The sequence below is a fragment of the Pseudophryne corroboree genome, chromosome 6 (assembly GCF_028390025.1).
Source record: "Pseudophryne corroboree isolate aPseCor3 chromosome 6, aPseCor3.hap2, whole genome shotgun sequence".
Lineage (NCBI taxonomy): Eukaryota > Metazoa > Chordata > Amphibia > Anura > Myobatrachidae > Pseudophryne > Pseudophryne corroboree.
The window spans coordinates 340,571,569-340,583,884 of NC_086449.1; positions in this window are offsets into that span (position 1 = coordinate 340,571,569).

Below are 12,316 nucleotides of genomic sequence, written 5' to 3' on the forward strand. Positions count from 1 at the left end.
ATCTAGATCCTTGAGTGGGATATACATTATTAGTGGAATAATTATTTCCCCGCTGTGTATAGGGGACTTCTTTCCAATTAGGTGATGATGATGATGATGATGATGATGGATTGGTGCTACGGGTCCTTTTATTAATTCTTGCACGATTGGGATACCGTTCAGAAGATCTAGGGGAAGCATAATGATCTCTCTCTGGTCACTTGTCTGGTACTACAGGTATTTTTCTCAACACCCTGTTTGTATCTCAGAGGTGGTTTAGAGATATCACGTTTCTGAGTTCTAGAGTGAAAGTTCCTGACACAATCAGATTGATAGTCACAAAGATCCCTTGCAAATTTATTTTCCTTCCTCTCAATTGTCTCCATCTCATAATCCTCTATCCTGTTAACCGTTAATTCTCTCTCCTTATAATAGGGCTCTTCCTTGTGTTTGCCCAATTTTTCTTGTATAGTCTTAATATCCCTTTCAATTTCTGTAAGTTTAGATTCTCTATACTTAATAAGCAGTTGCATTAATGCAAATGAACATTTATCTAAAACATTCTCCCATTGTGTTTTAAGTTCAGGATTATCCTGAAATTATACGTTTTTAAAGATTCGCGGGCAGCGAGGAATTTTTTGATGTTCTATATATTTGGTGAGAGATTATTTATCCCACCAATGCCTACATTCGGCTTTTAACAATTCCTCCAGTTTGTTAGAATCATAGAAAAAATCATCATGAGGTACAGTACATTACTCTTTAGTTTTAGTTACATTTTCAGGTGCATAGTTTTTCAATACATCATGTCTACGCTGCATTCTATCCACATAACATGTAACATTAATTTTAAAATACACTGCTATACACTGCTGCCCAAACCTATGGCAAAAGGATACAAATACAAAAAAACCTGAAATGTTTGTTGGCGCTGTGTATATCAGTGTAAGTTGACACCTGTGGACCAGCAGCCACCCCGTGAGGGGGCATCCAACCACCTCAGAAAAGCAACCACTAGTATATTAATAATACCAGGCAGGCGCTCAGAACTACAGAGGCAACCTTAATAAAAACACACTTTTAATGTCAGAAAATAACAATAAAAATTAATAAAACAAGTAGATCTCAAATGGTGAGCTGAATCGTATAGCTCTACAATAGTCCCACCTTAGTAAATTTACCCCATAGACTCCTGCAAGGTGTTTAGCTTTTTTTCTGTATTTACAATGTGCCTTTGCATGACTGTTTTTGATGAACACCACAAAAGGGTTATATTTTACTGTTCATACAAGGGGTGTGCAATATGTTTGCAGTGTATAGGCAGAGTAGACACAATCTGATTTTCTGTTTGTGAACTGTAATTTCTGACTAAAGTTCTTGTGAAAAGTCAAGGCTCAGAACCGTATATAAGCAGCACTGCTCACCAAAGAAGTCCGCATGTTCACTTCCTTCAAAAATTTGTTATTGAGTTCAATAACTATTTAAACTAGCGCGGTGGGGTGAACCAAATAGGAATAAAGAAATCTGCTCCTCCAACTCAGAGGTATTGTTTCTTTTTGCAAAGGGAATAGGAAGCATATTCACAGCAACAGAAGATAATTCAGATCAAAAACAAATAAACATAGGCAGAGAGATGAACATAGCTAGGAACAGGAAAAGCACAAACAAAACTTTAAGAGCTATTTGTATAAATGCTAGGAGCTTAGGAAATAAAATCCCAGAACTAATTGCAATTTTGACAAGGGATGATGTAGGTATTGTGGCTATTACAGAGTCATGGTGCAATGGAAATCATGACTGGAACATAGCTGTACCAGGATATACTTTATTTAGGAAGTGTCACAACCTGGTGCCTGATGGTCTCAGCTGCTGTGCTGAGAGGGAAGGCAACAGCAGATGAGGTGGGCATTTGTAGGTCTTCTTCATACACTAACTAACCCCGGATGTTGGCAAAACCTGACCAGAGGTGCGGGGTCTCACCAGTGACCCCTTCCCCAGGAAATATCGGCTTTGCGGCGCCTAGCAAGCAGGTTGCAGCCCCCTGGTCAGGTATCCAGTAGTTAGTAGAAATACAAGAGATGATAATTGATACTGTAGGTACTAGAGAATGCTTAAAGACAATCGATGTTAATTGATGCTGGAGATTACTGATGGCAGTCGGTATTGATGAATACTTGAAGGCAATCAATGTTAATCTATGTTGGAGAGCACTGAAGATAACCGATGGCAGTCGGAACTGAAAAATATTTATAGACAATCGATGTTAATTGATGTTGGAGATCACTGAAGATAACCAATGGCAATCGGCACTGGAGAATACTTGAAGACAATCGCTGGTTTATCAATGCTGAGAAGCACTGGAGATCCTAGTGGGAACACAGTATGGAGCCTGGGAACAGCAATCAGGAGCTTGCAGTCACTAGAGGAAGAAGTTGTTCAGACAACTTCCTGTTCCCAGATTCCTGCTTATATACCCTAAGGTAAATTGCCAGTGGTGGACACAGTCAGCTGGGAGACATCAGGACTCTCACTGGTGGAGAGTCCGGTCAGCTGACAGATCAACATGGCCACCCCCATGCCCGCATACACATGGAACCTGCCACAGAGCACTCCGCAGAAGTCCCACTAAACTCCGGTGGGAGCAGCCAGTGGTGCCACGCGCTGCCACACCTGCCGTATGACCGCACAACTGATCATAGAAAGCCGATACCGGGGTGAGTAATGGCCGATTCCAGGTGGGATCCTGACAGGAAAGAAGGAATGGTAAGAATTAGAGGAGGGATAGCAATGTATATATAAAAAAAAGCATAAATACTACCTTAATACAAAGTAGCATTATACCGACAAAAGCTCCTCCATATAATTTAGTATTTGCCATTTATGGAGGAGATCTCTGCATATTTCTATAATGATGATTTGATGCTTAGGTGTGACCTGCTTCTCCATAGTATCAGAATGCCACAGCATTCCTGAGGCAAATCTATTTTGTGTCAGTGTGTCAGTAGTAAGGTTATGTGCAGAAATCTCCTGAAAAAAATGACCTAAGATATCTGCATATTTAATAACAATTCTGCACTTCAGCTAGACATACACTATACAATTATCTGGCAGATCATCTGCTAGATCTGACTGGTTGGAATGAAAATCTAGTAATGGATGAGAGCAAATGACAATCAACCATTTGCTTCCAAACACTGAAAAACATGAGCAACAATTTTTGTCAGTTTTCCAGTGTTTGGGAGAAAATGGTCGATTGTCATTTGCTCTCATCCATTACCATATATTCATTCCAACTAGCCAGATCTGGCAGTTGATCTGCCAGATAATTGTAGAGTGCATGCCCAGTTTTATATCCAAGTCTGCTTTACCCATACTTGCCAACCTGACCCTCTCCATGAGGTAGAAAATGCTCTGTTCCTGGACTTTCCTGGTAATGTATGATTGCCATCACCTGTGGTGAAACACCTTTCTTATCAATTAACTAGCTCACCACAGGTGATGGCAATCATACATGTCAAAGTCAAAAATATTACATAAAAAGAACATACAAACTACACACATTATAAGTCGCTATAATTGCAAATACGCGCAGCGAGCACAGCAAAATATATGGTAACACACGCATTTACACGGACATGCCACAGAGATGGATTCGACACTTATTTCATGCAGTACATAATTATAATAATATCAAGCGCCAGACATCATGATGATTTAAAATGTTCTATAATGAAGTAATGTCATGTATGTGTATTATTTGAACGAAACCAGATACACCTGTCGTGTTTGGTGTTAAAGTGGGCAGATTAATGTGTAGATTCATTTGGTGCTTGTTATTGAGTTGTAGGACATTGCAACAAATAGTTATGATTAACTGTATAAAAGCTAAAATCACTTTTATTAGAACAATAGATATTCCAAACAGGTAGTGGACAGGAAGCTCAGGCCAGCCCCTTTGGATGTCCCAAAGGCTGAACCTGTTTAAAATATACACAGACTAGTGACTCATCATGAATGAGAGAGTTCCCTCCCCCAGACTAGATAACACAGGAAGCCAGTTGCTGTTTTGTATCAGACGATGATGGAGTGCCTGCATGATTTTACAGACAGAGAGAGAGTGGTATGGAGAGACTTTTATACGAGAAAGATATGGTGATGTATTTGCTGGCCTGTAGCTGTATGTAGCTGTAACTGTATGTAACTGTATGTATTAACTGCTTACTGTAGAAATTGTAATCATGTAATTATGTGTATACTGTACATTGTAATATATTGAATCCATATCCTTTTAATAACAAATATATACATCAATGAGCTTTGGAACTCAGATAATGTGTGGGTGTATTGTTTTCTCTTATGGGATGCAGTGTTTTGCTATGTATAGTGCACATTCATGGCACACGGTAATAAGAGGTGCAGGCATTTACAATATATATTAGAGCGTGCATTTTAAATATTTGTGAGAAAGCAATTTGGCATTCACAGATGGGGGCTCGTCCGGGATATCAGGGTCTTAATGATGCACTGTACATTACAAACGCGTCTGTGATCGACTGACTCCGATGGACGCATCGCGACGCTGATTAATAACATCCACGTGTATTGTTGTGTTATCAGTAAGCCAATGATATGAAAAAATTCAAGGGACAATGCGTTTCTCATAATATTTAAAATGCTAAAATGTATTTTTATTGTTGCAAAACAAAGTTCAAATAAGTCATATTGTGTTTGATTCAGATTGGATTGTTTATCTGTTAAGTAGGTTTAAAGGTACATTTAAAGTTGCTGCATAGCCTTGATAGAGTTTTTTTTTAACTCAGGCCTAAAATAACTTCTGGTGCTTGTATAATGTGTGATTTCTTTGTGACAAAGGAAGCCACATGGTCTGTCATCCATTTTGGACTAACCACATGGCCTGTCCAGCATTTTGTGTAAACCTCATGGATGTGGAAGGGGGAGGAGCAGTGGCCATTTTAGGAAGGTCACTTTCTAAATAGCTGATTTTCAGTCTGCTCAGAGCAATCAGTTTCCTTGGTCACATCAAATACTTTTTTCTTCTTCTCTCCTTCTTTCCCAGGATTTAGTTAACTCTCTGTTTGCTATAAGATAGGCATTGAAATGCTAATTAACTGGTTCAACCACTTTTACAGGCAGGCAAAAGCACATAGCTTTGATATGCAAATAAGAGGTAAGGTGTCTCATAGAAGGCTAGTGAATGATACATATATATAATATTATTATAATTATGTGTATATTTATATCAGTGTATGTTCTGCAAGATAGTTATCCAATCTGAATCATATCATTTAAATGATAGATTATTGCAGTCATTATAGATCTGTGTGAAATAGGATACATTTGTTGCTATATAGGTAAATTTGAAATAACAGTATTTTAAGGAAGTAAGTGTAAAGACACAAACGCAGGTCTGCATAAAAGTTTATACAGAACAAGTTGTGTCTAGTGGGCAATAGTAATTAGTATTGTTCACATTTATAGAGCTGTGTGATATGTTTTATGGCGGACGCAGGGTTTTGTACACGTGTCTCGGACAAAGTACAGGACTGCGCATGCAGCGTAAGAGACACGCACGGTCGCGTGTTTACGCACAGTGCGTAAGAGTGCGGGCGTTAAGTACAAATTACACAATAGTGTCGTTTAGTTCAAAGGTGGGACAGTAGCTATGCTACAATAGCACAAAACTACTCGGTTTCTAAAGCAGATTAGTATAAAACTTTTGTTTAAACTGTATTGCCTCTGGGGATAAAGCTGCCTATCTGAATGAATTAAAATTTTCTGTACAGAAAAACCAAAGTATATATGAGTGAGCGAAAGCGGAGTGAGTGGATTTGAACCCCAGAAATCGGGTCCCATGGTACACCAAGTAAGTGGAGGCTTGGTGGCGTGAGGCGGCTGACTCACGTTAATATAGATTGAAATACGCAAATCGTGAGGAGATTTGCAGAGGAGCGTAATAGGGAATAGTGCATTGTGTAGTATTGAAGTAAAAAGGTTTTTTTGTTATGCTCCGGCTGAAGGGTCGCAGTTTGTACATCGACCCGTGGTTGTACGGCAGATAGGTAACAAATACCTATACGCTGTGCGATTGGACCGCGCGTTTGTGGGTGCGATATATAGCACAACGTGATACCCTTTTTATGAGCTTTTTGCGTAGAATCGCTGTATCATTAGCGCTGTATAGAGCATACGCAAGCGTGATTTGTGTATAAGTGCATAGGGAGTTTTCACTGGTCTCTCTCAGGAAAATCTCCAGCGGCGGATATTTACTGGAAAAGGTAAGTCACTTCTAACACTTCCAGTAAATAGAAACCAATAGGGCCTCACTGGGTACGCGGTGTTCACTATTGGAGTGAGTCGTAGTACTCAGCGGAGAAGGAGCGAGTGAAAGCGCTAGGTGTCTTTCACCGTCTATCTGCGGTGTGCATTGGGGATTGCGTTTATTGGCAAAAAGTCCGTGATGGGATCCAATTGCACAAGCAGTGGGCGTTTGGTAGCTAGGGTTCAGGCTGAAGAAGTGGGATCGAGAAGGTCAGAATTGCGATCGAGAGGGTCAGCAAGGTTTATTATGTGTGAAAAATATGGTTCACACACGGAGGCTTTTTGCAATGAATGGTTACATATGACTGACAAAGATAGGGTACCATTCCCTAAGGTGGGCAGCTTTGAACTAGAGGTACTGCAGAACTTAAGGATAAGAATATGTCTTCTTAAATCCAGAAAACAAAGGGTCAGACATACAAAGTGTTTAAACCTGTGGCAGCAAGAGGGGTTGGTGAGTTTGATCCTAAGGTATTGCAGGTGGTATGTCTAACCAAAGTCATATAAGACAAGAATGGAAATATAAGAACTGTTTGAACTTGTAGCAACAATAAACAAGTAGGAAGGAAAAAAAGAGAATGCAAGTACACCGCCATATGTAAATGTGGAAGCAGTTACGGCCAGCATACAAACTATAGAAAATAATAAAAATATGAAAGATATGACTGTAACCTATATATGTACTAATGAATGTTGAAGTTTTATTTAGGAGGAGAAGGTGACCTGATTGTTTTCAGCCATTTCTCATGCACCCAGAGGAGTATCCAACCGGTAAAAGAAGAGCAGTAGCCTGTGGGGGAAGTGGCTGAGACCAGTGGAACAGGTAAGTATGGTATCATTCGTGTACATATATAGTAAAACAAAAAATAAATAAAAAAAAGAAAGAAAGAAAGTAACGTCAGAAATGGAGAAAAACTTGTCCGCACATTGGCCCTCATTCCGAGTCGTTCGCTCGGTAAATTTCATCGCATCGCAGCGATTTTCCGCTTAGTGCGCATGCGCAATGTCCGCACTGCGACTGCGCCAAGTAAATTTGCTATGAAGATAGGATTTTTACTCACGGCTTTTTCCTCGCTCCGGCGATCGTAGTGTGATTGACAGGAAATGGGTGTTACTGGGCGGAAACACGGCGTTTTATGGGCGTGTGGGAAAAAACGCTACCGTTTCCGGAAAAAACACGGGAGTGGCTGGAGAAACGGAGGAGTGTCTGGGCGAACGCTGGGTGTGTTTGTGACGTCAAACCAGGAACGACAAGCACTGAACTGATCGCAGATGCCGAGTAAGTCTGAAGCTACTCTGAAACTGCTACGAGGTGTGTAATCGCAATATTGCGAATACATCGTTCGCAATTTTAAGAAGCTAAGATTCACTCCCAGTAGGCGGCGGCTTAGCGTGTGCAATACTGCTAAAATCGCCTTGCGAGCGAACAACTCGGAATGAGGGCCATTAGTATTTGCCGGTAGGAAAGCGGACAGAGACAAGGTAACCCCCGGGTATTTCTTTCAGTTACCATATAAGAAGTATTCATTCCTAGTAATGCCCCTAGTCAAGATGAGCTCGGAAATGTTTGTTGGACCATGTACAGACCCTTAATACGGGATGAGAAGGATTGAATTAATACTTTGCATGACCTAGAAGCTTGTTAAACTTTTTTTTTTTTTTTTTTGTCTCTTGCAGTAATAGAAAACTCTCCATCTGGATAAGATCACTGGTAAACACTAATTCGGCAAATGGGAGGTGGCTGTCTCTGTGCAAATGGATGGGCTCAATAAGGCATTGAGTGTCAGGGTGCAGACTTCTTTGCAAAATTGGAAAGGGGTCACAGTAGCTAATCTTAGATAGTGTGCTATTGAACATCACAAGAATAGTGCTAGGCGCAGAGAACAACAGGTGGAGAGGTTGAGGATGGTAAGTATACTGGCACATACAGGAAAGACCCATCAGTCCAAACCACAGATCCCTAATGGTCAATAATATGTTACACTTGTAGGAAGGAAGGGCATTTTGCCAGAGATTGTAGGAGTAGTAGGACACATAGTCAATATAGATCCTCTAGACAGAAAACACAAGACACATTATTAAACACATAGATGGGACCAAAGGACATATAGTAAGGAATCATAAGCCATATAGAAAACACAGATTCGGCTAATGGGAAGAACAAAATAAATGCAACATTACCCTTTGACAAAACTTGCTGGGGTTAAGATGGGGCCTCTAAACTTTTGCTTCCTTTTCCTAGCAGAAATGGCCCCTGATTAACTTAATTTTGTTAGATATGATATACATATTCTGTGCTCCTGCTCAGAAAGTACAAAGTATGTTAGACACCCACGAAGACTAATGTCGCATTCTACTGTTCTAGATGCATGTCCATCACAGGTAGAGGAAATTATCTCACAGATACCGGGTTCCCTATAAACTTAGGATGGACAGGACACTGGATTGATGGCTGGGATAGTCCCAATAACGATATAACAAACACAGAATTTTTTTTAAGGGGAGTAGACCAAGTAGAGAATCACTTCCCCGTAGTGCCCAATCCAGTTGTCAAATTTTTATAAAATCTTCACTTCTACAAACTCATCTGTCACCAACCTCTATTCTTTTTCTCTACAGTTTCCTCTTCATCTTTTGCGTTCACACAGGGTGGTACAATACATGGACCCAAGTACAGTTCAAACTCCACATGCCTAGGTCCTTCAGAGTTCTGCCCAAACCCAGTATATCTCAACAGCACGATAACACCAGTATTACTGCAGTGTGCCTTGTCATGCACAAAGGGTGGAGAATGGGAATACTGGTGAAGGGAAATTTTGTATAGACACTGATATGCCTGTTGGTGAATGGCAAACCTGACATTTTCTTTTTCATTTTCTTCTTTCTCTCCTCTAGAGATGTTTCTTTTTTCTTTTTCTTTTTGAGTTATGCTCATGGTACTCTACATTGCAAACACACGATATTAAATTAAAATGAAAAAATTGTGTTCCCTACAGGAAAAGGCAGTCTGGAGGACAAAGGGGTATGGCCAGGAGTCCTCAGGACTGTGGACAGGTGGACACGGTAAGCCAGTAGCCCCCAGAGCATACCTTCCAAGTCTAGCTGAGGTGGCACACGGTCTGACTCATCTAGGCAAAGAGGGTATGTGCAGGCTGATGAGAGCCTACTGGTGTGCGCCAGGATTCTATTCTCATGCAGGTAAGAGAGCAATGACCTATCTTGCTTGCTTGAGGAAGAATATTGGTAAAGCAATACCAACAGAGCCATCCCATATCCCTCCTGCAGATGGATCTTTTCAGGAAATACAAATCGACTTCGTACAGTTAACACCCTTTAGGAATTATTGTTATGTATTGGTGTGCACTGATGTTTTCTCAAACTGGGTAGAGGCATTTCCTGCCGCCACGGATGCTGCTGTGGTTACCGCAAAGAAAAATTGTGCAGAAATTTGTGTGTAGATAATGGTACCCCTAGAAGTAGGAGCAAAGCTTGAAATTGTACCATTGTGATCATAGATACTGCCACTAGTATTATGTAGCATCGGAACCACTCCCAGATCTTCACTCAACGAATCACCCTCTTCGAAATTTGTTTTGGTTTTGGTATTTGTGTCTTTTTGGGTTGTTTTTGGAAGACAACCTCATGTCATGATTGATCCGCACAATGATCAGAGATGCACCAATCAGGTGACAGTACAGTACTTTATCGACATGAGCCAGCATTTGAGAACTTGACAAAAGAACTTGAAACTGTTGATTGCTGGTATGCCAAATACTAACTATCTTGATTGTGAATCAAGAGACTGCGTGATTGTTCTTACGCTCAGGTTGCCTAATAGACAGGTGGGAAGGACCATACCAAGTTTTGTTGACAGCACTATCCCAGTGAAAGTAGCCGAGAGAGAGACTTGGGTCCACGATTGCAGGAAAGTCAGTAGCCCGGAAGGAACTCGTAAATGGAGTGAGATTGCAAAAGTATCACCAGAGACTCTGTTCCGTGAAGACTGAGAGGCGGCACTGTTGAACACTACCTGAGCGTACTAAAGGATTGCAGAAAGACCAGTCATTGTAATTGATTTGTTATGAACAAGAGTGGTTTTGTTCTATTTCTCTTTTCTCTCTTTCCCGCTGACAAACATTTTTTTTCAGGATATTCTATTTTTGCGAGGTTTTTTTTATGAGGAGTCGAGTGTGGGACTGGAACTGGTTCTGGAGGAAGGAGTGATTTCTTTATAGGATCCCAGGATTAGCCGATCAGTTAGTTAAAGCAAGAGAAAAAAAATCAAAGGTCTAGTAGTTATGGAGTTTGGAGGTAATCAGGAACAATCAGACAATGGCTATTCACACATTGCAGATAAAGAGCTCATTAATATATATGGAAGAAAGGTTTATGAGTGGCTCTCCCCGAACTCCGAAGGTTTATGTTATTTAGGAAGGACACTACTTATAACCCTTGTTCAATTATTAAACAGACCTAGCATACGTTCCAGAAATGGAAACAATGTTCAGAAAATGATAGGAATATGTAGATCATGAAAATTTTATGTCACTTTCACGATTTGTTTGTGTCTTCTTCATCTACCCAGCAGAACCTCAATCGAATACAAACATCAGTGTACAAAGACGTAGGTACATGTATGTGTGAAATGTTCATCGCAAATCAGACATTATAGGCCAAAGCACTGTCCCAGCATACTCTATAGGTTGAATGTTGTACCACACCCAACCAGTGGTCCCGTGACCGCCGAGTGCATATAGAGGATGTCTCGTCCTCCTCCCCGTCTACCCCAAATATAGTCAAATGTCTGATTTGTGAAATGCATACATACTTGTGTCTAGGTCACCGATTATTGTATGAAATATTTTTTTTTCTTATGTTAATAATTGATGGCAGTTATTGTTTACTGCCAAAGGGTGGACTGTCGAAGTAAAAAATATTACATAAAAAGAACATACAAACTACACACATTATGAGTCGCTATACTTGCAAATACGCGCAGCGAGCACAGCAAAATATATGGTAACACACGCATTTACACGGACATGCCACAGAGATGGATTCGACACTTATTTCATGCAGTACATAATTATAATAATATCAAGCGCCAGACATCATGATGATTTAAAATGTTCTATAATGAAGTAATGTCATGTATGTGTATTATTTGAACGAAACCAGATACACCTGTCGTGTTTGGTGTTAAAGCGGGCATATTAATGTGTAGATTCATTTGGTGCTTGTTATTGAGTTGTAGGACATTGCAACAAATAGTTATGATTAAATGTATAAAAGCTAAAATCACTTTATTAGAACAATAGATATTCCAAACAGGTAGTGGACAGAAAGGTCAGGCCAGCCCCTTTGGACGTCCCCAAGGCTGAACCTGTTTAGCATATACACAGACTAGTGACTCATCATGAATGAGAGAGTTCCCTCCCCCAGACTAGATAACACATTGCTGATCACACAGGAAGCCAGTTGCTGTTTTGTATCAGACGATGATGGAGTGCCTGCATGATTTTACAGAGAGAGAGAGAGAGTGATATGGAGAGACTTTTATACGAGAAAGATATGGTGATGTATTTGCTGGCCTGTAACTGTATGTAGCTGTAACTGTATGTATTAACTGCTTACTGTAGAATTGTAATCATGTAATTGTGTGTATACTGTACATTGTAATATATTGAATCCATATCCTTTTAATAACAAATATATACATCAATGAGCTTTGGAACTCAGATAATGTGTGGGTGTATTGTTTTCTCTTATGGGATGCAGTGTTTTGCTATGTATAGTGCACAATCATGGCACATAGTAATAAGAGGTGCAGGCGTTTACAATATATATTAGAGCATGCATTTTAAATATTTGTGAGAAAGCAATTTGGCATTCACATACATTACCAGGAAAGTCCAGGAGCAGAGCATTTTCTCCCTCATGGAGAGGGTCAGGTAGGCAAGTATGGCTTTACCATAACAGCCAAACGCCTCAGAGTCCT